This window comes from Ceratotherium simum, chromosome 14 (assembly GCF_057802395.1).
Source record: "Ceratotherium simum simum isolate JZ-2026a chromosome 14, ASM5780239v1, whole genome shotgun sequence".
In the NCBI taxonomy this organism is placed as follows: Eukaryota; Metazoa; Chordata; class Mammalia; order Perissodactyla; family Rhinocerotidae; genus Ceratotherium; species Ceratotherium simum.
This window is the reverse complement of record NC_141913.1, coordinates 13,394,581-13,419,338: the sequence shown is the minus strand read 5'-3', so window position 1 is coordinate 13,419,338 and position 24,758 is coordinate 13,394,581.

The following is a 24,758-nucleotide window of genomic DNA, read 5'->3' as shown; positions in this document are numbered from 1 at the left end:
GATTGGCAGATATTAGCTCAGGGCCGATCTTCCTCACAAAAAAGTTAAAAAAAAAATAAAATGAAGAGGGGAAAGGAAGGAAATTTTCACACTGAAGTAGAGGAGTCTAATTTTGAAATAAATATTTCTACTTCTGTATAGCAGTAAGCTGTGTTTAAGCAAGAGTATCGTTGGTTAGGGCTCAATAAACATTAGCTATAATTATTATATTTATCATTATTATTCACTTAATCAGGCCTTTCAAATGAGCCAGACTATCATTATAGGCCAGTCAAATTTTTTAGGAGATGGCTATCTAAGAAGGAAAATACAAAAGATGAGTATCATGCAGTAAAATTCATCAGTAAGATAGTTTCTGAAGCTTCCCTGAAGGTCTATTTTAAAATGTCATAAAATGTCTTCATTTATTATGTAAAAATACTTTTAGGTTTCCATAACCAACAAAGTTAGGAGCTGAAAAATAGCCAACAGCACAGGAGAGGTATATCTTGGTAAAATTTTAATTTTATAAATGATCTGGTAATTAGTTTCCAAAGAAAAATACAATTGTATGTCTTTGAAGAAGTAAGAGTCATTACATGTCAGTCTGGATTACCAGAGTTTCCAGTAGGAGGACATGGGAGCCATTAAAAAGATGGGTTTTTCTTATTCTGATGAATTTATCCACCCAATTTACAGTTTACGTGGAGACATATTTTGTCTCCATCTAGGGATATTTGAACAGAATTTTGGGATAAAATGAAACACTTGTGAAGCTAAATCACAGACTGTCCCCTAAAATGAAGTGAACAAAAAATACAAAATACACAGAAATCTACATCTGAAGTCCCTCCTTCCCTACTGCAGGTTATCAAAACCCAAGGCTTCTCTTTTCTTTCCTCCATGGGGAGAGAAGTGGTGTGGCTACCAAGGAGAGGCAATTGGCAGTTGAAGCAGAGGTGAAGAGGAGGAAATAAATGCCTATACTTTTCCTTGGTCAGAAACAAAGGCTTCAATGGTTCTACCCTTATTTATTTATTTATTTTTCCCCCCAAAGCCCCAGTAGATAGTTGTATGTCATAGCCGCACATCCTTCTAGTTGCTGTATGGGGGACACGGCCTCAGCATGGCCGGAGAAGCGGTGCATTGGTGCCTGCCTGGGATCCGAACCTGGGCTGCCAGCAGCAGAGCATGCACACTTAACCGCTAAGCCACGGGCCTGGTCCAGTTCCACCCTTAATTGGAGAGCTGCTAGAAAACTCTGTCAATAAAATGTAATGAATTTTGGTACAAGAGTTTTAACCCAACGACAGCAAAAAAAGCAATGACCAGGTCCACCAATCATGAGAGACCATGGCCCCTGCTGAATCTCCTCCTCTCCTCCCACCAGCCCCCTCATCTCTGTAAATACCAATAGTTGCACCCACTGTCTGTTCTTCTCTTCTTTTTTAGTAAAAAAAAAGAAAAAAATCACATTTTTACAGGGCACAAGTCCATCCAGCAAAAAAGATATTTCCAAGCTACCCTTGTAGCTAGGTACTCATAGGTTTTAAGTTCTGGGCAATTGGATGTAAGCTGAAGTGACGAGTACAACTTGTGGGAAGGTACTTAAATGGAGTGGGCATTCTCATTTTCTCTTTTCATTTCTTTCTTTCTGGTTACAAAACAGATGTGGTGGCTGGAACCAGAATGGCCTGGGACCACATGGTGAACTTGAGCTTGAGACCCTAACACTGCAGAGTATCATATCAACCACGATGGCCAGTACAGACTTCTAAGTGAGAGAGAAACAAACTTCTTTCTGATTTAAATCACTGTTCTTTTGAGTTTTCTCTCCTGCAGATGAGTCTAATCCTAGCTAATACATATGCTCTTCAACTTGTCCTCAGGCAATGGGAGAGAAGAGAGAACACAAAAGACTCAGCCTCAAATTGAATTTCTTAAAGGAAAACAAACAAGTCTCAGATCAATGCGAGAAAGATAGTAAATAAGAATTCATCCACACTATATTTGTGAAAATAGGAAATCTGGATAGGGACCCACGTGTTAATTTTATCTTTTTCTTTTCTTTTCTTTTTTTTTATGAGGAAGATCAGCCCTAAACTAACATTGATGCCAATCCTCCTCTTTTTGCTGAGGAAGATTGGCCCTGAGCTAACATCCATGCCCATCTTCCTCTACTTTATATGGGACGCCACAGCACGGCTTGACAAGCAGTGCATCGGTGCGTGCCTGGGATACGAACCGGCGAACCCCGGGCTGCCGCAGCAGAGCGCACACACTTAACCACTTGCGCCACCGGACTGGCCCCCCACATGTTAAATAGTAAGATAGAGAGGAGGATTGTATGAAAACAGTGCAAAAACACTATGATGGGAAACAAACAGGAACAAAAGATTACATACATGTCTGGAAAGAAACATATCTTAAAAACCTGAAGAAAAATTCCTACCACAAATGCTTTGTATTCTATTAAAAAATATATCAATTCAATGAAACAAACAATCAAAGATGAGCTAAGGTAATAGAAGCTGAGATTGCAATGTGCCGTAGTTAATATTATGTGTCAACTTGACTGGGTTATGAGATGCCCAGATATTTGGTCAAATATTTTTCTGGGTGTGTCTGTGAGGTATTTTTGGATGAGATTAACATTGGAATGGTAGACTGGGTAAAACAGATTGCCCTCCCTAATATGGGCAGGCCTTATCCAATCAGTTGAAGACTTGAATAGAACAAAAAGTCTGAGTAAGAGGAAACTCCTCCTGCCTTACTTTTTGAACTGGGACATTGGTTTTTTCTGGCCTTTGGACTTGAACTGAAACATTGGCTCTTTTTGGGTCTTGAGCCTGCCGGCTTTTGGACTGGAACTTAAACCACTGGTTCTCTTGGTTCTCAGGTCTTCTGGCTCTGGCTGAAACTACACATCAGATCGCCAACTTGCACACTGAAGATCTTGGGAATTTTCAGCCTCTAATTGCATGAGCCAGTTCCTTACATATATATATATATATATAGAGAGAGAGAGAGAGAGAGAGAGAGAGAGAGAGAATAGATAGATTAGATAGATAGATAGATAGATAGGTAGATAGATAGATATTGGTTCTTTTTCTCTGGAGAACTTTGACTAATACACAATGCTAAGTAAAAAAATTAAACACCACAATACATTATTAGAAAAATTGATTAGAAATAGCAAGGAATGGAACAGATATGGATAAAAACTAAATTAATAACATGAGGGAAAGGCCTGCAATAATCACAGAGAATGCAAACAAAAAAGACAAAGATATTTTAACAATTTTAGGAAGAAATTAGATAAGTATACAATAATAATCTGACATCAGGATGGTTGGTGTCCAGAATCGGAGACCACAATAAATGAAATAGAAATTATATTCAAAGATGCAATAGAAGAAAAAAAAATTGAAACGATGAAAGAAATACATCTGCATATTGAAAGGGCTACTGTGTTCCACAACAAATTGATTAAGAATAATCAACACTAAGCCATAGTCTAGGTAAGTTACTAACTTTAAAACAAAGAAAGAATTCTCCAAGCTTCTGGAAGAAAAACAAAGATAATCACATACAAAAGAGAAAAATGGGGCTGGTGTCAAGCTTTTACATTTCAGTAGAAGCCTACAAAACTGAGAGGGAAAAAGGGTTTGACTCAGAAATGGTAAACTGAATCACATTGCCTTTAAGTATAAAGGCAACAGACAAACATTTTACACATGTAAGAACCCAAGGAATACAAAACTCATAAGCCTTGATTAAAAAACAAAGAAAAATACCTCTTTGGTGATTAAATGAAGCTAATTCAAAAATGAATCAAAATACAGGAGCATAGACAGAGCAGTGGTTCTCAAATTGTGGTCCCTGGACCAGCAGCATCAGCATTACCTGGGAACTTGTTAGAAATGCAAATTTGGGACCACGACCCCAGAACAATCGAATTAGATACTCTGGGGGTGGGGTCCAGCAACTTGTGTTTTAATAAGCCAGCCTTCCAGGTGATTCTGATGCACACCAAAGTTTAAGAACCACTGGAATAGAAAATCTGGGGTTTATAAGATGGTGGCATAGGAGGACTCTGAACTCACTTCCTTCCATGGACACAACAAATATACAACTACCTGTCAAACAACTTCCTCCAAAAGAGATCTGGAAACTGGATAAAAAGAACCCCCACAACAAGGGACAAAGGGAAAATGCAGAAATACACCTCTGCTGAGGGAAAAAACACATCCTAGCTGTGGCACTTCACACACAGAAGCTATCTCAAAGGTACAAAGCTATTCCCTGGGGCATGGGGGGATCTATGTCACAATAGGCATCCCAGCCTTTAGATTCAGCACAACTGAGATGAGATCCCTGGCTTTGCTGGCTTTGAAAACCAGTGGGGAATATGCCCAGAAAAACTATTGAACTTCAGAGAAAGAAAAACCTGCTCTTAAAGAGCCCACACACAGGTTCATCCATTCCAGAAACCAACAAAAAACACAAGAAAAGTGCATAGTCCATTGGTAAAAGAGACTTGGAGCACATCTCAGAGAGGCAGGAGGTGGCTGGGCCCACCCCCCCAAGGACTGAGACACTGGTGGCAGCCATCATTGTAACCTAGTTCAGTCATGCTGACACAGACTCTGGCAGCTGCCATTGGATTCTTTCCTCTAGCTTGTTAGTGCAGGGGTTTGCCCCACCCACTAAAGCACCAATTTAATTGAGCTCAACCAGGGCAGGCAGCCTGCACCAGAGAATGTCCCCCCCCCCCCCCCCCCAGTAGGTTCACAGGGAACTTGTGAGTCTGCATAGACAGGGTGGGTGGGACCTCTGCAGATGATGGGAGTGGGTCTGTCTTGGTGGGGCATGCCTGCATTGGTGGGGTGTGAGGGCCCTCAGGCAGTGGGGTGTGTTTGTTGCAGCAGACTTACGCTGCTGGCCATCTCAAACAGCCACACAGGGGATCTGCCCTGTCTTTCAATGCCTGAAACAACTGTGTGCTACTGAACCTTAGCCCAGCCTCACCCATCTATGCTCCTGAGAGAGCAGACAACTAGAAGCCTGCAGCAATTGTGAGCCCCTGAGCCTAGCAACCAGCTATACTGTGGGCCTGACTTGCTTAGAAGCAAAACAGCAGTTGTTGTGTGCTATTAGACCTTTCAGCCAGCTGTGCTGGAGCTTGCTGTGCCCAATAAAGTGCCTTTAGCAGCTGCACATGGCTGAGCCTTACAACCAGCTGGCCCAGGGGGCCAGCCTAGCTTACCCATGTACCTGCAGCAAGAGCAACCCTAACACAACAGAAGGGCACACACAGCCTACACAGGGGACACTCCTGGAACATTTGGCACAGACGATGAGAGGGGAGAACATTACTGGGCCCCATAAGTCATCTCTTACATAAGCCTACATTTCCAAGATTGGGAGACATAGCTGGTCTACCTAATACATAGATATAAGCAGAGAGAAGTAGGCAAAATGAGAAGACAAAGGAATATGTTCCAAATAAAGGAAGAAGACAAATCCTCAGAAAAAGAACTACATGAAACAGAAATAAAGTATCTACTTAATAAGGAGTACAAACTAATAGTCATAAGGATGCTCACTGATCTTGGGAGAAGAATAGATGAACACAGCGAGAACTTCAACAAAGAATTGGAAAATAGAAAAGAGAACCAATCAGAACTGAAGAATACAATAATGGAAATGAAAAATTCACTAGAGAGAATCAACAGCAGAGTAGATGACACAGAAGACTGGATCAGTGATCTGGATGAAGAAGTAGAAGAAATCACCCAAGCTGAACAGAAAAAAAAAAAAAGAACTAAAAATAACAAAGATAGTCTAAGGGGCCTCTGGGACAACATCAAGCACACTAACATCTGTATTATAGGCATCCCAGAAGGAGAAGAGAGAGACAAATGGGCCGAGAACCTATTTGAAGAAATAATAGCTGAAAACTTCCCTAACCTGAGGAAGAAACAGACATCCAGGTACAGGAAGCACAAAGAGGACAAACAAGATGAACTCAAAGAGGTCCACACCCAGCCATATTATAATTAAAATGTCAAGAATTAAAGATAAAGAGAGAATCCTAAAAGCTGTAAGAGAAAAGTAACAAGATACATACAAAGGAAACCTCATAAGGCTATCAGCTGACTTCTCAGCAGAAACTTTACAGGCTAGAAGGGAGTGGCACAATATATTCAAAGTGCTGAAAGGAAAAAACCTACATCTAAGAATACTCTATGTGGCAAGGTTATCATTCAGAAAGGAAGGAAAGATAAAGAGTTTCCAGACAAGCAAAAACGAAAGGAGTTTATCACCACTAAATCAGCTTTACAAGAAATGTTAAAGGAACTGATTTAAGTGGAAAAGAAAAGACTATAAATAGGAATAAGAAAACTATCAAAGAAAAAAATATCACTGGTAAAGGCAAGTATATAGTAAAAGTAGTAAATCAATCACCTATAAAGCTAGTATGAAGGTCAAAAGACAAAAGAATTGAGGCTGGCCTGGTGGCACAAGAGGTTAAGTGCACGTGCTCTGCTGCAGCAGCCTGGGGTTCTCAGGTTTGGATCCTGGGTGTGGACCTATGCACTGCTTGTCAAGCCATGTTGTGGCAGCGTTCCATACAAAGTAGAAGAAGATGGGCACAGATACTAGCCCAGGGCCAATCTTCCTCAGGGGGAAAAAAAGAGGAGAATTGGCATGGGATGTTAGCAAAGGGCCGATCTTCTTCAAAAAAAAAAAAAGACAAAAGAACTAAAATATACCTCCAGGGTAAGAGGTTAAGGGATACACAAAAATAAAAGTTAAATATGATATCAAAAACATAAAATACCTGGGGGGAGTAGTAAAAGTGTAGGGTTTTAGTAAGAGGTCAAACTTAAGAGACCATCAATTTAATATAGATTGGTTTTTATATAATTATATATGAACCTTATGGTAATCACAAACCAGAAACATATAATAAATACAGAAAAAAATAAAGAGAAAGGAACCCAAACATAATACTAAAGAAAGCCATCAAATCACAAGGTAAGAGAGCAAGAGAAGAAGAAAGAAACAGAGAACTACAAACACACCCAGAAAAAAAGTAACAAAATGGCAATAAGTACATACTTATCAATAGCTACTTTAAATGTCAATGAACTAAATGCTCCAATCAAAAGACATAGGGTGGCTGAATGAATAGAAAAATAAGGCCTATATATATAGGCTGCATACAAAAGACACACTTCAGACCTAAAGACACTCACAAACTGAAAGTAAAGGGATGGAAAAAGATCCTCCATGCAAATGGCAATGAAAATAAAGCTGGGGTAGCAATGCTTATATCATACAAAATAGACTTTAAAACAAAAACTGTAACAAGAGACAAAGAAGGGCACTACATAATGATCAAGGGAGCAATCCAACAACAGGTTATTACACTTGTAAATGTCTATGCACTCAACATAGGAGAACCTAAATATATAAAACAATTATTAACAGACATAAAAGGAGAAATTGACAATAACACAATAACAGTAGGGGACTTCAACATTCCACTTACATCAATGGATACATCATCCAAAGAGAAGATCAATAAGGAAACATTGGCCTTAAGTGACACATTAGACCAGATGGACTTAGCTGATATAAACAGAACATTCCATCCAAAAACCACAGAATACACAATCTTTTCGAATGCACATGGAATATTCTCCAAGACAGATCACATATTAGGCCACAAAACAAGTCTCAATAAATTTAAGAAGACTGAAATAATACCAAGCATCTTTTCTGACAACAATGGTATGAAACTAGAAATCAACTACAAGAAGAAAACTGGAAAAGCCACAAATATGTGGAAATTAAACAAAATGCTACTGAACAACTATTGGGGCAGTGAAGAAATCAAAGGAGAAATCAAAAAATACCTAGAGACAAATAAAAATGAAAATACAACCTACCAAGATCTATGGGATACAGCAAAAGCGATACTAAGAGGGAAGCTTATAGCAATACAAACCTACCTCAAGAAACAAGAAAAATCTCAAATAAACAATCTAACAATATACTTAAAGGATCTAGAAAAAGAAGAACAAATGAAGCCCCAAATCAGTAGAAGGAAGGAAATAAATTAGATAATAAAAAATTAGAGGAGAAATAAATGAAGTAGAGACTAAAAAAAAAAAAAAATAGAAAAAAAAAAATCAATGAAAGTGGGACCTGGTTCTTTGAAAAGATAAACAAATGACAAACCTTTAGCTAGGCTCACCAAGAAACTCAAGCAAGAGAGAAGGCTCAAATAAATAAAATCAGAAATGAAAGAGGAGAAATTACAACTGACACCACAGAAATACAAAGGATTATAAGAGAATACTATGAAAAGCTACACACCAACAAACTGGATAGCTGAGAAGACATGGATAAATTCTTAGAATCATACAACCTTCCAAAAGTGAATCAAGAAGAAACAGAGACTCTCAATAGAACAATTACTAGTAAAGAGATCAAAAGAGTAATCAAAAACCTCCCCAAAATCAAAAGCCCAGGACCAGACAACTCCCCCAGTGAATTCTACCAAACATTCGAAGAAGACTTAATACTATCCTTCTCAAACTCTTCCAAAAAATTAAAGAGGAGGGGAGGCTTCTTAACTCATTCTACGAGGCCAACATTACCCTGATACCAAAACAAGACAAAGACAATATAAAAAAGAAAATTACAGGCCCATATCACTAATGAACGTAGATGAAAAAATCCTCAACAAAATACTAGCAATCGAATACAACAATACATTAAGAGGATCATACACCATAATCAAGTGGGATTTATTCCAGGGATGCAAGGATGTTTCGATATCCACAAATTAAACAATGTGATACACCACATACACAAAATGAAGAATAAAAATCACATGATCATCTCAATAGATGCAGAGAAAGCATTTGGCAAGATAGAGCATAAATTTATGACAAAAATTCTGAAGAAAATGGGTATAGAAGGAAAGTACCTCAACAAAATAAAGGCTATATACGATAAACCTACAGCTAATATCATTCTCACTAGTGAAAAACTGAAAGCTATTCCTCCAAGAACAGGAACAAGACAAGGATGCCCACTTTCGCCACTCTTATTCAACATAGTATTGCAAGTCCTGGTCAGAGCAATGAGGCAAGAAAAGGAAATAAAAGGGATCCAAATTGGAAAGAAAGAAGTAAAACTGTTATTATTTGCAGATGATATGATTTTATATATAGAAAACCCTAAAGAATCCACCAAAAAACTAATAGGAATAATAAATGTATACAAGTAAAGTTGCAGGGTACAAAATTAACATACAAAATCAGTTGTGTTTCTATACACTAACAATGAAATAGCAGAAAGAGAAATCAAGAATAGAGAATCTGTGGTTACAGAAGAGGTCATGGGCATTGAATCCACTTAAATAGAGAAAGAAGTCTATATTAAATTATATTAAAGAAGGGGACAGAAAAGTTATAAAAAAAGAGACATTAAAAATATATATATAACTAGTAAAAATTAGGAGGAAGGGAGATGTGAAAGGAAGTCCAGGAGTGGTAATTTTTCATCCTTTATATGCAGAGTCAGTAGATAATGTCTAAATTTTCTTACTAAAGAAATAGAGCTTTAGTCTATTGTATAAATTCATGAAAGGTAACTATTAGAAGACCTAAAAGTGGACAGTAAGCCATCCGAGTTACAGAAAGAAAAGTACACACTTAAAGCAAAAGAAACAAAAATCATGAAGTAAAAGAAAGGATGTATTAAAAATATAAAATACATTGTGACAGAATTAATATTAAATATATGACATGAGAATAAGTATAAAAGTATTAAATACATATTAAGAGAAAAAGAATCAGATTAGGTAAAAAAGTGATTAAATGCTATTTACAAGAGAGTTATCAGAAACAGAGTTATTAAAAAGTATTGCAGGGCAGACCCCGTGGCCGAGTGGTTCAAGTTCTGTGCACTCCACTTGAGCAGCCCATGGTTGGCAGGGTCGGATCCCCCATGCAGACCTACTCCACTCAGCCATGCTGTGGAGGCGTCCCACATACAAAGTGGGGGAAGATTAGCACAGATGTTAGCTCAGGACTAATATTCCTCAAGCAAAAACAAAAACAAAAGAGGAAGATTGGCAACGGATGTTAGCTCAGGGAGAATCTTCCACAGACAAAAAGAAAAAAAGTATTGAAAGTGAAAGATAGAGCAGTACATCCCAGGAGAATGAACACAGAAAAAGACAGCTGGTATGAAGACCAGTCAAGGATGAATTCAACAACAACAAAGTTGAAAAAAGACAAAGAGGGGAATTTCATGGTGGTAAAGGAGTGAAGATGTAACTATCATAAATCTTTACGGACCATTTCATACTGTTAAAATACATGAAGAAAAAAATTACAAATGCAAAGAGAATGGAAAAAAAGACAGTATTACTAGGAGTCATTTCCAATTCATCTTTGGAAAATAAATACGCAAGAATAGCTGGAAAATAGCACGGAAAACAAATATGCAAAAAATGCTAAAAAGGAAGAGATTTGAGGGAGAATAATCCTACCAGATATTAGCATCTATTATAAAACTTCAATAATTGACCAGTGGAGTAGATTAAAGAGTCCAGAAATAGAATCAAAAATATGGAAGTACTTCTAGATGATAAAAATCTGTGGGACAAAGAGTGATTATTCAAAAAGTGGTGTCAGTTCCGTTGGCTAACGATTTAGGTGAAAAATAAGTCTCAATTCCTGCCTTATTCCAAAATAAATTCAAGACAGAATTTCATGTAAAATATAAAGCAATCAAAGTGCTGGAATAAAACATGTGTGAAAATTTTAATATATAATTTTGAAGTGGAACTTCTTTCTAAGCAGAGCACAACACCTCAAGCCAAAAAAATAAAAGACGTACATTTAATTTGATAAAAATGTAAGTTTTCTATTTGGCTAAAAATCACATAAATACAGCTTTAAAAACAAGCAACAAATTTGGGGAAATATTTGCCACACACATTACTGAAAAGGGCTAAGTTCATCAATAGATAGAAAAATTCTTAATAAGAAAAGTTTAATAAAATCAAGTTTGTGGAATGTGAGTTAAATACACCACCAACTCTTGAAAACCATTTCTGTTTTGTTTTGTTTTTTAATAGCTTTCTTGGGATCTAGTTAACATAATAAACTGCACATATTTAAACAATCAGATCAGTTTTGACACATGTATAAACCTGTGAAACCATGACCACATGAAAATAATGAAGACATCTGTCACCTCCAAAGTTTTCTTGAGTCCCTCTAATTCCTCCCTTCCTCATTCCTCTTCCTCATCCCTGTTCCCAGGCAGCCAGTGATTTGCTTTTCATCTCTATAGATTAGTGTGCATTTTTATAATCTTATATAAATGGAGTTATACAGTACACACTCATTGTTGTCTGGCTTTAACTCAGCATAAATATTTTGAGATTCACCCATATTGTTGTGCATATCAATAGTTAGTTTTTTTTATTGTTGATTAGTATTCCATTGTGTGGATAGTCTACAATTTGGCCATTCGCCTGTTGATAGACATTTGGGTTGTTTTCAGTTTGGGTCTATGACAAATGGAGCTGCTGTGAACACCGGTGTGCAAATCTGGTAGAGATATATGCTTTTACTTCCCTTGGATAAATACCTATGGTGGAATAGCTGCATATGGAAGGATATCCAAGATATATTACTCCTTAAAAATTAAATATAGCATGCGAACTTTGGTCTCATTCATGTACATTTAAAGAATACATGCAAGTTTATATATGCTTCAACACCAGTTTCACGGTTTGGCAGAATTCCAAATGGCTGGCTGTTAAAATCAATATTTCAGTAAAATCTAAGACAAACAGGTCATGTCATCATAGAACGAACTTCTGGGTAACAAGATTAAGTCTGAAATTTTATTTAAAAATTCAAATATTAGTTAAAAATTTAGTGGTCACATCTTTAAAGATTGCCATCATGGTGCAGGAACAGTGACTCCACAGCAGGGTCAGCGGGTCAGCGGCTCCTGTGGTCATTGTATTGCACATTTGCAACAGGCCAACAGGTATTCTCTTTCCACCACACCTTCAGTAACATCTTTGTGTGTGTGTAGACCAGAATACAATTCGGGGAGTAGTTTTTCAATAGCATGTTTTCTAGAAGGAACTTTGTACCTAAGATTAATGAATTAGGCAACTCTCCAGAATCTTTTTACTTCAATTATTGAAAATGGTTGGCAATCAATAGGGGTAATTACAACAAGCTTCTGTTTAAATTTTTGAGTTTCGATAGACTCAAAGCTATAAAGAATTGTCTTCTTAAAGTATTATTGTAGAATCTTTTTAAAAAAGTTGTGTTAAAATACACATTACATAAAATTTACTATCTTAGCCATTTGTAAGTGTACAGTTTAGTGGCATTAAATACATTCACATTGTTGCACAACTATCACCGCCATCCATCTCCAGAACTTTTATCATCTTGTAAAACTGAAAATCTGTACCCATTAAATAGTAACATCCCATTCCTCTTTCCCTACAGCCCTTGGCAACCACCATTCTACTTTCTGTCTCTATGAAGTTGACTACTCTAGGTACCTCATATCAGTGGAATCATACAGTATTTGTCCTTTCGTGAGTGGCTTATTTCACTTAGCATAATGTCCTCAAGGTTCATTCATGGAATTTGCCCTTTTGAATTTGGAAGAGTGAGAACAAAATGTGTTAGGGGTAACTCCTTTTTCTCTATACTTTTATATAATCTTTATTATGTCTAAATATATCAGAGTTATTGTTACATGTGATTTTGGAGTTTTCCTTCTTTGGAAAATCTGAAGCGATAACTAAGCTGACACTCTGCACTTGACTTGTCTTTAGAAGATGTGAGAAATTCCCAAACAGAATTTTTTTTCTTGAAATAATCATGGCCTAATTAAAATTAAATAACAAATCATTAAATAAAATGTTTAAGGGATATTTTGTTCACCCACTTTAAATAAGTCTACAGATATTAGAATTTTGATACTCTAATTTCAGTTATTGTCGTTTGTATTAATACTTAATTTTTTGTAAACATTTGTGGACTCAAAAGGATCTTTTTATTCTTTCCTAAAGTTATCAAACTCTGTCTTTTTTTTTTTTTTTGTGAGGAGATCAGCCCTGTGCTAACATCTGCCAATCCTCCTCTTTTTTTTGCTAAGGAAGACTGGCCCTGGCTAATATCCGTGCTCATCTTCCTCCACTTGATATGGGACGCCGCCACAGCATGGCTTGCCAAGCAGTGTGTGGGTGCGCGACCGGGATCCGAACCGGCGAACCCCAGGCCACCGCAGCGGAGCACACGCACTTAACCGCTTGCGCCACCAGGCCGGCCCCTCAAACTCTGTCTTAATATTTGCATTAACTGTCAATCTATTGCCTTATTTATTTAACTATGTGAAAATTCTTAATAATGGCTTTTGTTCACAAATTTAACAGTTTTTACAACATTAATTATTCCAACATTTTTCTTTTGCAATGAAAAATACAAACTTATACTTGAACAGAAAGAATTTCAACATAAAAAACTTGGAGAGATATTTCTCTCCAAATTATACCTAGAATGATACTATGTTTAAAAGTGACTGTTCAGATATTAGCAACCAAAGACTTGCCTTGTTTGGATCATGGACGTTTCTATGCTAATTAGCTATGGTGATAACCAATCAGAGATAGCTAACCTTCTCTATAAAAGGCCAGATAGGAAATATTTTTGGCTATATATTTAGACTGGCTTTGCAGGCCAGTCTCTGTTGCAACTACTCAACCCTGCCACCTAGTGTGAAAGCAGCCATAGACAATTATCTAAACCAATGAATGTGGTGGGCTGCAATAAAACTTTATTTACAAAAACAGAAGTGAAGCCAGATTTGGCTTGAGGGTGGTAAATTGCAGACCCCTTGACCTAGATGATAATTGATCATGCACCAGACTGAGAATGCAGGATTGATGGTAAGTTGGCATTTGACTATTGAATCTTCCACAGGCCAAAGATGAAGCCAAATAGCAGAATTTGGCAGTACAGTGAGACCAAGCTGAACTACAGAGCTTCCAGAATATATCCCTATGTATATGCATTACAAAACTTTCAGAGAGATAAATAAATAATTATCAGTCTTGCTTCCCTCTGGGAAGTAGAGAGGATACTGGGGTACGGAGACTTGCACTTTTTCTTTTACAGCCTTGTTTAGTCTGGACTTTTTAGTGTGCATTTTATTACTTTAAAAAACAAAGGCAAAGAACATTTGCTCACTGAATGACTTGAGATACATAGAATCAGAGAGTTTGATGTTTTGTATCAAACAAATACTTGCTGTTGTGGCATTTTCTTTCCTTTTTTTTTTTTTTTTTGGTGAGGAAGATTGGCCCTGAGCTAACCATCTGTTGCCAATCTTCCTCTTTTTTGTACGTGGGATGCCTCCACAACATGGCCTATTGAGTGGTGCACAGGTCCATAACCAGGATCTGAACCCACGAACCCCAGGCCGCCAAAGTGGAGCAAGCAAACCTAACCACTATACCACTGGGTCAGCCCCCTTGCATTTTCTTTTTAAGTAGAAGATTAAAATTAGCAGATCTCAGGCCGGCCCCGTGGCTTAGAGGTTAAGTGCGTGCGTTCCGCTACTGGCGGCCTGGGTTCGGATCCCGGACACGCACCAATGCACCACTTCTCCGGCCATGCTGAGGCTATGTCCCACATACAGCAACTAGAAGGATGTGCAACTATAACATACAACTATCTACTGGGGCTTTGGGGGGAAAAAAAAGGAGGAGGATTGGCAACAGATGTTAGCTCAGAGCCGGTCTTCTTCAGCAAAAAGAGGTGGATTAGCATGGATGTTAGCTCAGGGCTGATCTTCCTCACAAAAAAATAAATAAATAAAAAATAAATAAATAAAACAAAAAAAATAAAATTAGCAGATCTTCTGAAATTCCCTTGTGATGATAATATGTGGCAACTTATATCGGGATGATATGACTTAGGCTCTTTTTTGGCACACAACAGTCATTGCAAGATCAACCTACAATGCCAGTCATGTGTTCAAAAGGCTATAAGAGGCATAAATAAGGAAATTATCAGACTAAATAATATCAGAAGTCAGGAAGAGGTTAATTTAGTATATTAGTTATGTTTTTAGTCTTCTCTTATCACAGTGACCATGTTCTTGACAGATTTTGGCCGAAAATGACTTTATAGGGGCCGGCCCCATGGCCTAGTTATTAAGTTTGGCATGGTCCGCTTCAGCGGCTGGGGTTCGGTTCCCTGATGCGGACCTACACCACTGATCCACGGCCATGTTGTGGTGGCAACCCACATATAAAATAGAGAAAGATTGGCACAGATGTTAGCTCAGGGCAAATCTTTGTCAAGCAAAAAGAGGAAGATTGGTAACAGAAGGAAAAGACTTCATAATTAATGATAATAACTGTGATGTAAGGCAGAACATGTATCAACAAACCTTGGAGAAATATTAATGACTAACGTGTCTTGAGCACTTATCATGAGCCAGATATGTTAAGTGCTTACCATAAATTATAATAGTCAGTGCTCACAATATCCCTCTGAAGTGGGTGCTAATATTATCCCCATTTTACAGATGATAAAAAAGAGGCTTAAAGAGGTTGTCCAAAATGGTTCAGCTGGTAACTTCTCAGATTCAAACCTAAGCAGTCTTTTTTGAGTCCTTCGCCCTATTCTCGATATTTGACCCAAGGAGGAGAGGAAGAAGTAGATAATTCAGAAAGCGTTTCAGATTGGCCATGGAATGCACTCTATGAGTTCACAGCGTATAAGGAGGTGGGAAGATGGGAAGAGGTGCAAGTGGCAACAGAGTCACCTCCCTAAATGTTATTGGCTTAGAATATTGACTAAAGTTGGCATTCCATTTCTGACCAACTGTCACGCGGGCTCAAGGGGAAAAGAGTTAGTACTATCTGATCATCTGTAAAACTTGTTCAGGTTTTTAAATTTTTTGGTGTTACTGGACATGCTAAGAAGAGTAATTGTAATGAAAAAAATCAACATCGTTAATTCAATTCCTCCTGTAACCTAAGTATTCTAATGCAGTGGAAATACTACAAAGTTTCTCAAAATGCTTGGGAATGCCAATAAACACACACTCAGAAGCAGGCTGAAGTTGGGTGTCGGCCAGAAGTGACAAAAGAAAAGAAAAAGCAGGCAAGACCAGAAGGAAGTGATGAGTGCCAGAGCCAAGGAAAGAGGAGCTGGAATCTTATCTGCAGAGTACAAAGCAACATGTGCAGTTGGCATGTGCAGCTGTAAAGAGGAAATAATGTAAACATTTTAACAAGGAGGTTCCCTCATATCCTTGAAAGCCCATGTTTGCCCTCTGAATGACCGAAGCCCATATAAAGATAATATTCACAACCAGCCAGTAGTTTGCTGCAAACTAGGGCTGTGTGAGACAATCGGGCCAAGGAGACGGGAAGGTTAAGGGCCCATGGATCATGATGTCCCAGCAAGCTCTCGTCATTGTGTTCGAATCTTCCTCTGTCTTTACTTTTTTCCTCTTTTTGGTGAAGTTTGGCTTCATGACTGAAAACAGAGTATTGAAACTTTTAAATAATTTACGAATTTTATTTCCATTTTTCTTGTCCAAGGTCCAATTCCTTCAGAGACTGGCAACTTTATGGTCATCTAATTAGTCTGAAAATCCAACATAATTGGTATGTGCATGGTGCCATGTATAAAAGTGTAAACACCACACTCCTTCCCAGAGGTTAAATTTGTTGGAGTGCTTAACCACTGTGCCTTAATGTCTCAGCCATTAAATGAAATAGCACATATCCAGACTACCAAGTGCCCACCAAGAATGAAAGTATGCTGTAAACCCAAGGCACCATGGAAATGTAAGGCATTGGATGTAGTTCAGCAGCTTCTAAACCCACTCTACCTCAGAATCTCCAGAGGGTCCCTGTCAAGCATATTCCAAGGCTCTTTCTCCAGAGATTCTGATTTGATAGTTCAGAACAGGAAACTATTTTTAACCAGCCATCCATGTGCTTCTGGGATTTTGGACTGGCTTTTGAGAATCACTGTGCACCCTCTGCCCCCACTCATAGCACCCAGCCTCACCTTTCCTCATTCCCATACCCAAGAGCCTTTCCTTCTACCCAAGCAAATCTTGTAGATGCTTCTACTCTTGTCTTCCACCCAATCTAGGCCTTCTTCCACATCATATTGGTTTGTCCTCCAACTTCACAACTACCAAATATATCCCCTCCTTTCCCTAAAAAGTATTTTTGCTGAGTGCAAAAAACTGAGCATAAACTTTAAATTAGAGCAAATATAGAAAAGAGTTGGAAGGGCTATAAAGGTACGAGTGGAAAACTTTCAAATTGCTTAAATATACATCTTGGAAGGAGCATTAAAAGTTACACAAGAGGATTGCTCTACACACAAGGGGCTTCCACTGAATCCAGAGGATCTAACCACCGCTTGAGAGGGGACAGAAAAATGTGGTTATGACATGGTGGGGTTGCAATCATCAAAGTTCCGACTGTAGGGAGCTCTAAAGTTTGCTAGCGTGAGTGTGGTCCATGAACCAGCAGCATCAGCTTCAGCTGGGAGTGTGCCAAAAATGCAGAATCTTGGGCCCCACTCCAGATCTTCTTTCTAAAGCAGAGTCTACTTTTTATCGAGATCCTCAGGTAATTTGTGTGTACTTTAAAGGTTAAGAAATACTACTCTTCCTGACAAGGTACTCAATATCTTCAACAAAAAATGATGAGGAAAAAAAGAGAGAAGGAAACATAGATTAAAAGAGATTAAGAGATCTATCAACAAGATGCAAACTTGTTTGGATCCTGATTTGAACAATCCAGCCATAGAAAAAAATTTTTTTGAGATGATAGGGGAAATATGAACACATCAAATAACATTATGTAATGATATTAAGGAATCACTGTCAATTTTTTAAGATAAATTAACGGTATTGTAGTTATTAAAAAGAGAGAGAGGGCTTACCTTTTAGAGTTATTGCTTTAATATTTATGGACGAAATGATATCACGTCAGGGATTTGCTTCAAAGTAATCCCATGGTGGGGTTTAAAGATGAAACAAGATTGTCCATGAGTTGATTACTGTTGTAGCTAGGTGATGCCCACGTGGGGGTCCTTTATATTATTGGCTCTTTGCAATGCAATCGTAACACTAAGCACCTGAAGTTCGATAAAATTTCACAACGTAAGGACATAGTCCCCCATAAGACTCCTGTCACTTCAGATACTAGCAAGCTCCAGGGTTCCCAGGTCACCCATGCTTCTGACCAACTGGTTACAAATTCAGGGGTTTCCACTACCCCCTCAGATTCAATAATTTGCTAGAATGACTCACGGAACTCAGGAAAGCACTATACTTATGACTATAGTTTTATTATAAAGGATGCAACTCCTCCTTCATATAAAGGATGAAGAGACATACGGTGCAAGGTCTGGAAGGGCCTTAAACATGAAGCTTCCATGTCCTCAGGATGCATCATTCTCCTGGCACATGGATATATGATTACCAACCAGAAATTTCCTCTGAGCGTCCATGTACAAAGTTTTTACTGAGTTTTCATTATGTAGGAATGATTGATTGAATCATTGGCCATGTGATTGAACTCAATCAACAGGCCCCATCCCCTCCTAGGAGGTAGGAGTTCAGGCTGATATCACGTGGCTTAAAGTGCCAACCCTCTAATCACCTGACTGGTCTTTCTGGCATGGACAATCCCTTTCCTGAGTCATATCATTAGCATAAATTCAAGTCTGAGTTTATATATATAGTCTCTCTCTCTCTCTATATATATATATATATATATACACATATATAGTCTGAGAAGATTATATTATAGGGATTTGGCCTTATACATTTGTTGGAACTGGTTAAGCAGTCTCTGTAAGGCTGAGTCTTCTCACCTGATACTGGAGCTTGGAGTCCAGATGGTGGACAGTTAGGAAGGGAAGATGGATGTAAAGTGAGGAAGACCAAGAACACATTGTCACCCACAACACAAGCTGGAACCCAGAGGGACAGACTGAAACCTCTGTCAGTTCACGTTGCCCTTTGTGTGGGTGGTAGGGGCCCTTCCTCATGGAACTAAACATATACACCTTGTCCAGGAGTCAGAGAAGCTGAGGGAGGATCCAGGGGAAGGTAGACCAAGTCCAGCTGCTGCTTCATGTCGATGAGGTGAGTCAGCAACAATGTATTTGAGCTACAAAATGGCTGCTGCTTCCTGTCTGCCCTCCAAATCTCACAAGAATCTCCTGTGTGGCCCACCATAATCAGAAACATACAAGAAAAGAAATTCTGGGAAAAGTAGTTCAGCAGAGCCTAATAAAAAGTAAACATTTATAAAACAATCAATCAGTGCCTGGAAGTAATTGTTTAAGGGACAAGCTACTTCACAAAGAATACTGAGACATACGTGGTAAACTCCATCGGCCACTGGAAACATATTTGCCTTGTGACCCTTTATACCTTCTTCCCTCTGGTATAAGAGCATGAGACCTCCCACCAATTCTCCACCTGATCTGGTTTCCATCCTTTTATGCTCTCCCCACGATCATGCACCATCAATTAACTTCTCATGTCAGATGGTTTAAACATCTTCTGTTCTGACTCTATATCTTCAGTTTATTAAAAAAATTTTTTTCATGATTCTATAAATTCCTCTAGCAAATGCTCTTTCTCTTTTCCATTACAGCCAATTTTCAAGAATGAAAAGTCTACTGGTGCTATCGTCACTTCTATAATATGATTTTGCTATATTATTTGAGAATATTCAATTCTTCTATAAAAAACAAGTGAAACAAACAAGTAGAACAACAGGTAAAACTCATAAAACATGTTGAGGAATGATAAGAAATGTGTTAAGTTAGAAACATGTTGAGCGAAACATAAATAGCATAAACAGAGCATATGTTTGATAAACATGGATGAAAGGGATGGAACAAACAAGAGTGCTACTTGTAGATAGGAAGGGATGGAAGGAGCAAGTAAAACTAAAATATTAATAAATCACTGATCATGTATCATCCAGAATGACAGCTATGTCATCCTTGAATCAGCTGCTAATTGATGACAGCTATTCTTGACTCACGTGACCTCTGCCCAAGACACACAGACGAATCTATAGCTCCTCAGCAGATTATTGGTGGGTTTCAGTTGTGCCCAGGTTGCTTGTTCCTACATCTTTTGAAAGAGCAATCATGTGTTGGCTCCAGACACCTTCAGTCTACTGAGTCCCTCGCTCACCCTCAACTCTGGACCTTGTAGCCACACCAGGAGCAGGGAATGATGATGACGGGACAGGGATAGAGAGAGACAGAGCAGTTGTGGCTCTTCCACCTGACTTGCACCCTATCCTCAGTGTGATAAGCTACTGCATCTCGTTCCCTTTGCTTCTTGCTGCGTGTTTTAAATTTATTCAATAAATCTTGTGATGCAAGCATCTTAATTTTATCTCAGCCTATGTATTTCGTGACCTCTAGGATATCCTGCCTGGCAGTGGCCTTGGAGGCAGGGTGACCAACTGTTCTGGTTTGCCCAGGACTTTCCCAGTCTTAGCACTAAAAGTCCAGCATCCTGGGAATCCACTCAGTCCTGGGCAAACAGGGACCTTTGGTCACCCTATTTGGAGGTAACAATTGCATCAAGTTCATTTCCTTACCTCTCCCTTACTTCCTCAGTGGTCGTAATCTGGTTTCTACTAACATCACTATACCAAAAATATTCTCACTGAGATCACCAGTTACTTCCGTATTGTCAAATCAAATGGACACCTATTTTATTTCACTGAGGCAATGGACATTTTTATTGCTTTTTCTTTCTTGAGATTCCTTTCTCTTAGCTTCCACCACATCTCTTGCATTATCTAGATGCTTTCCAGAGTTAATGCGGACCAAATGGCCTTCAAGCACTTAAAATTCAAAAAAGCTCAAATCTGAACTCATCATCTTCTCCCCAAAAATCTTTCTTCCTGAACTCTCTACCTCTCACCACTGTACCTCCACGTGCTCAAGCCAGGAAGTGAATGATCCTACACTCCTCCCCACCTCCATGTAGGTGTTCCATGTTGGTTTCTTTAGGGCTTCTGAAATACTCACCAGCAGCTGCAAGTGTCCCACAAAATCAGGCTACTGTGGTATCTGCTTGTACTTTCTCCCTTCACTCTCCACCCCACCTGGCCTTATCCCTTAGTTTCTTTCTCTTCGTTAAGTTTGAACTACTTACTTCCCTAGGCCTTGATCTGACATATGCTTGGGTGCTGTCTGGTCAGTTCTCCTAAGTTCCTTTTAGATGGACCTGCAATGACATCCTAATTCCTTTTTGTCAGGGGAGGAAAATCATAGAATCACCCCTACTGTTAGTTTCACCTCCATTCTTCTCTTTTCCTCCAACTGCTGCCTCACTTCACCATCTCATCCCTCCTTGGCTGAAATGCCACCGAAGCCACTCAACTAGTCTCCTACTTCTCATATTTCCCACCACCAATACATTCTCTCTACTGCCTTCTATTATCTTTGTAAAACACAAATCTTTAAATTATGTCATACCACTGCTCCGGATCCTTTCAAATGCCTTAGTTTAACATTTAAAGCCCTTCATCTTCCCTGAGGCTTCCTATCCTTTCTCAGATTTTATGTTTCTGCCACGCTGGCAATTTGCAGTTCCTGATGAGCTGTGGTAATTTCTCATTTTATATATTATTAACTCTTTCTGAAATGCTCTGCACTCTTCTCAACACCCACTCTCATGCCACCAACCGGCAATAGCTCACACATTCCCACTCTCCCACATGGTCCGGTGGCAGACTCCCACATGTCCTTCCAGCCTGCACTTGGGCACCTCTTTGATCAGCACCACCCTTAGTCTGGTTTGGGTGCCCCTGGTAGATGCTCCTATGTGACCTTGGGCTTAGGCTACATTAACACTTAGACTATCACAATAATCTATTTTAAAAAAAGCAATCTATCTTTCCCACTAGATTGCGAACTTCCTGAGGTCTTCCATCTCCACAGCTTGCACCTAACACAGCTTTTGGCCTATGGTAGGTTTTCATACATCTTTATTAAGTGAATAAATAAGTAAGCAACCTGATAAGGTAAACTGTATGAGAGATATACCATCTGTGTTCTGTCCTCTCACCAGTCTGTTTGTTCCGGGCCATGCACAAAGAGGGAGAAGGGATCATGCTGGAGAATCTGGGAGGAATTGGAGAAAGGCCTACATTCATGTCCCAGGAAACTAGAAGAGTGCCCATCTAGTGGTCATGGCAAGGAGTGAACCAAGATGGTGTAACCAGAGGGTTATATGCATCTGGATGTTCAACCTGCTTTGGCTGCCTGAGGAGAGGAAGGAAAGAGTGTCGCTACAACCTGCTTCTTTAGTATCTTCTTCCAATTCATTTGTCTTCTCAATCCCCACTACGCTAGCCTTAGTTCAGGTCCTTCCAAGAAAATGGGCCTCCCGGTAGGAGGGCAGGAAGGTGTCATCCAGGCCCAACCAACACAAGCACCAAAGTCCTCACCATCTTTTCCACAGTACTGTTATCAGGAGCCCCCAAGCCCATGGTATTCAGGAGCTTTTTGCTTACATGGTAACATATCTTTGGCACTTAAACATCTCTGCAGTATATGCAGAGTGTATAGACGTGCAACATTAATCTCCCTTCAAACTAAAGTGACAAGTAGGATTTTATTCTTCTTATGCAAAAAAAGAAATTACTTTAGCGGACTACTTTTAGATTTGCCCAGTCTTGTGGAATACATTCTTTTGTTATGATGATTAGCAAATGTTTTAATTTCTAATGGGAAATGCAAGCAAGTTCCAAATTTTTGAAAAGATAGTATTTACAGTGAAATTTAGTCTCCCTCTCACCCCTAGCTCGTGGCTACCAAATTCCCACCTCAATAGCAACCAACTTCTTGTAGGTCTTGCCAGAGATTTTTTTTTTTTTTTAATAATTTTATTTATTTATTTTTTCCCCGAAAGCCCCAGTAGATAATTGTATGTCATAGCTGCACATCCTTCTAGTTGCTGTATGTGGGACGCGGCCTCAGCATGGCCGGAGAAGCGGTGCGTCGGTGCGCGCCCGGGATCCGAACCCGGGCCGCCAGCAGCGGAGCACGCGCACTCAACCGCTAAGCCACGGGGCCGGCCCTGCCAGAGATGTTTGATGCATTTATGTTTGCATCAATACACACGTGTGCACTCACAGGTGTAGAACACACACATTATATACGAATAGATTTCTCAATATGGTATGGACTCTGTCTCAACTCTATTTAAACCGAGGCCACAGATTTCCATATCCTCTTGTCATTCCTGGCCTATGTGACACAATGAAGCACAAAGATTAGGGAAATGCACTTGGCCTCTGCCTGCGCCACCCCAGCCACCACTCCCCCAAGGCCCGCACTGCGGCTGTGGTCAATCTGTTGGTCAACATCTCTTCCACTAGTCAGCAGGTAACCCATTTTGCTGCCTACTTCCAATTTAGCCCAGATGCAAAGTAAGTAGGACAATGTCTTTGTATTTTCTAAATCAAACTTTTCGAATAAAATAAAAATGTGCCACAGAAGAGTTTCAAAATTGAGATCTGTTTTGAAATATTCAAGCAAAGTAGCAAAGTGGTGAAGGTGACAGACATCTGGAACACAGGTGGTAAAAAAGCAAAAAATCACAACAAAAACCATATGCATAAAAAGACTAATGTATACCAAAAACAAAACATAAGCAAGAATGCTAACATTTTCAATCTTCATGCTTGTAGAGGAGTAGAAACGCTTATTTTCCATCTCTTTAAAATGACCTTGGCTGTTTGCTCTTCATAATAATTTGATTGCATCCATTTACCTTCGATTTCACTTTATTCACTCAACTCTTGGCCAATCCTGCCAGCTTTAAGGGCCAGCCTGGATTTGTGCATCTTTCCAATGTGACCATCTTAGATTGGAGATGGGTTTGCCTTTATCCTTTCCCTGAGGAGTACATGGATTTGCTCCAGATCAGCCAGTCAACTACTATTCATGGATTGCCCACTCGGCATGACAAGCCCATTAAAATAAAGGGAGTTTCCTCCTCTAGTTGGGTTGATTTTATGTGAAGAGGTTGGGGCTGTAGACTCTCTTCATCTTTTTACAGGGAAAGAAATAGCCAGACTCACAAACAAGGTAGGAAAAAAAACTGATATGATTGTGGTATAGTTCAAGAAGGCATATTCTGCAAAACATCCCTGGTTCTCTTAGAGCTGGGAAATGAGACCTGGCATGGGGGTAGGGAGAGAGGCTGAGACACAAATCTTTTTTGCTTGGGAAGAGTTTCTCAGAATCACTGATTAAAATTTGCCATTATGATTGTTTTCTGAGATTGCTTTGTTTATTCCCATGAATGTAGGCATTGTTCCCTGTTTGCTTCTCTGTTTACAGATTCTTGTCACTTTGTATTTACATTCAAGGTTTGGGCCTCAAAGGTATAAAAACACTGTGTGGGGAAAGGAGGGAGGAAGGGTGCTGAACTCAAGGGCAATTTAAAAACAAAGGGAAAAGCTCTTGAATCGGGTTGAGCGAGCCAATCCTAACGCCTGATAAACTGGGTGAGGAGGAGGAGGCCATGGAGGCCAGACAGAGCCTGGAGTAGGAGGCTGGTTCTGCCATACTGGGCTGGAGACTAGAGAGATTAGGTGCCTTAGTTTTCTA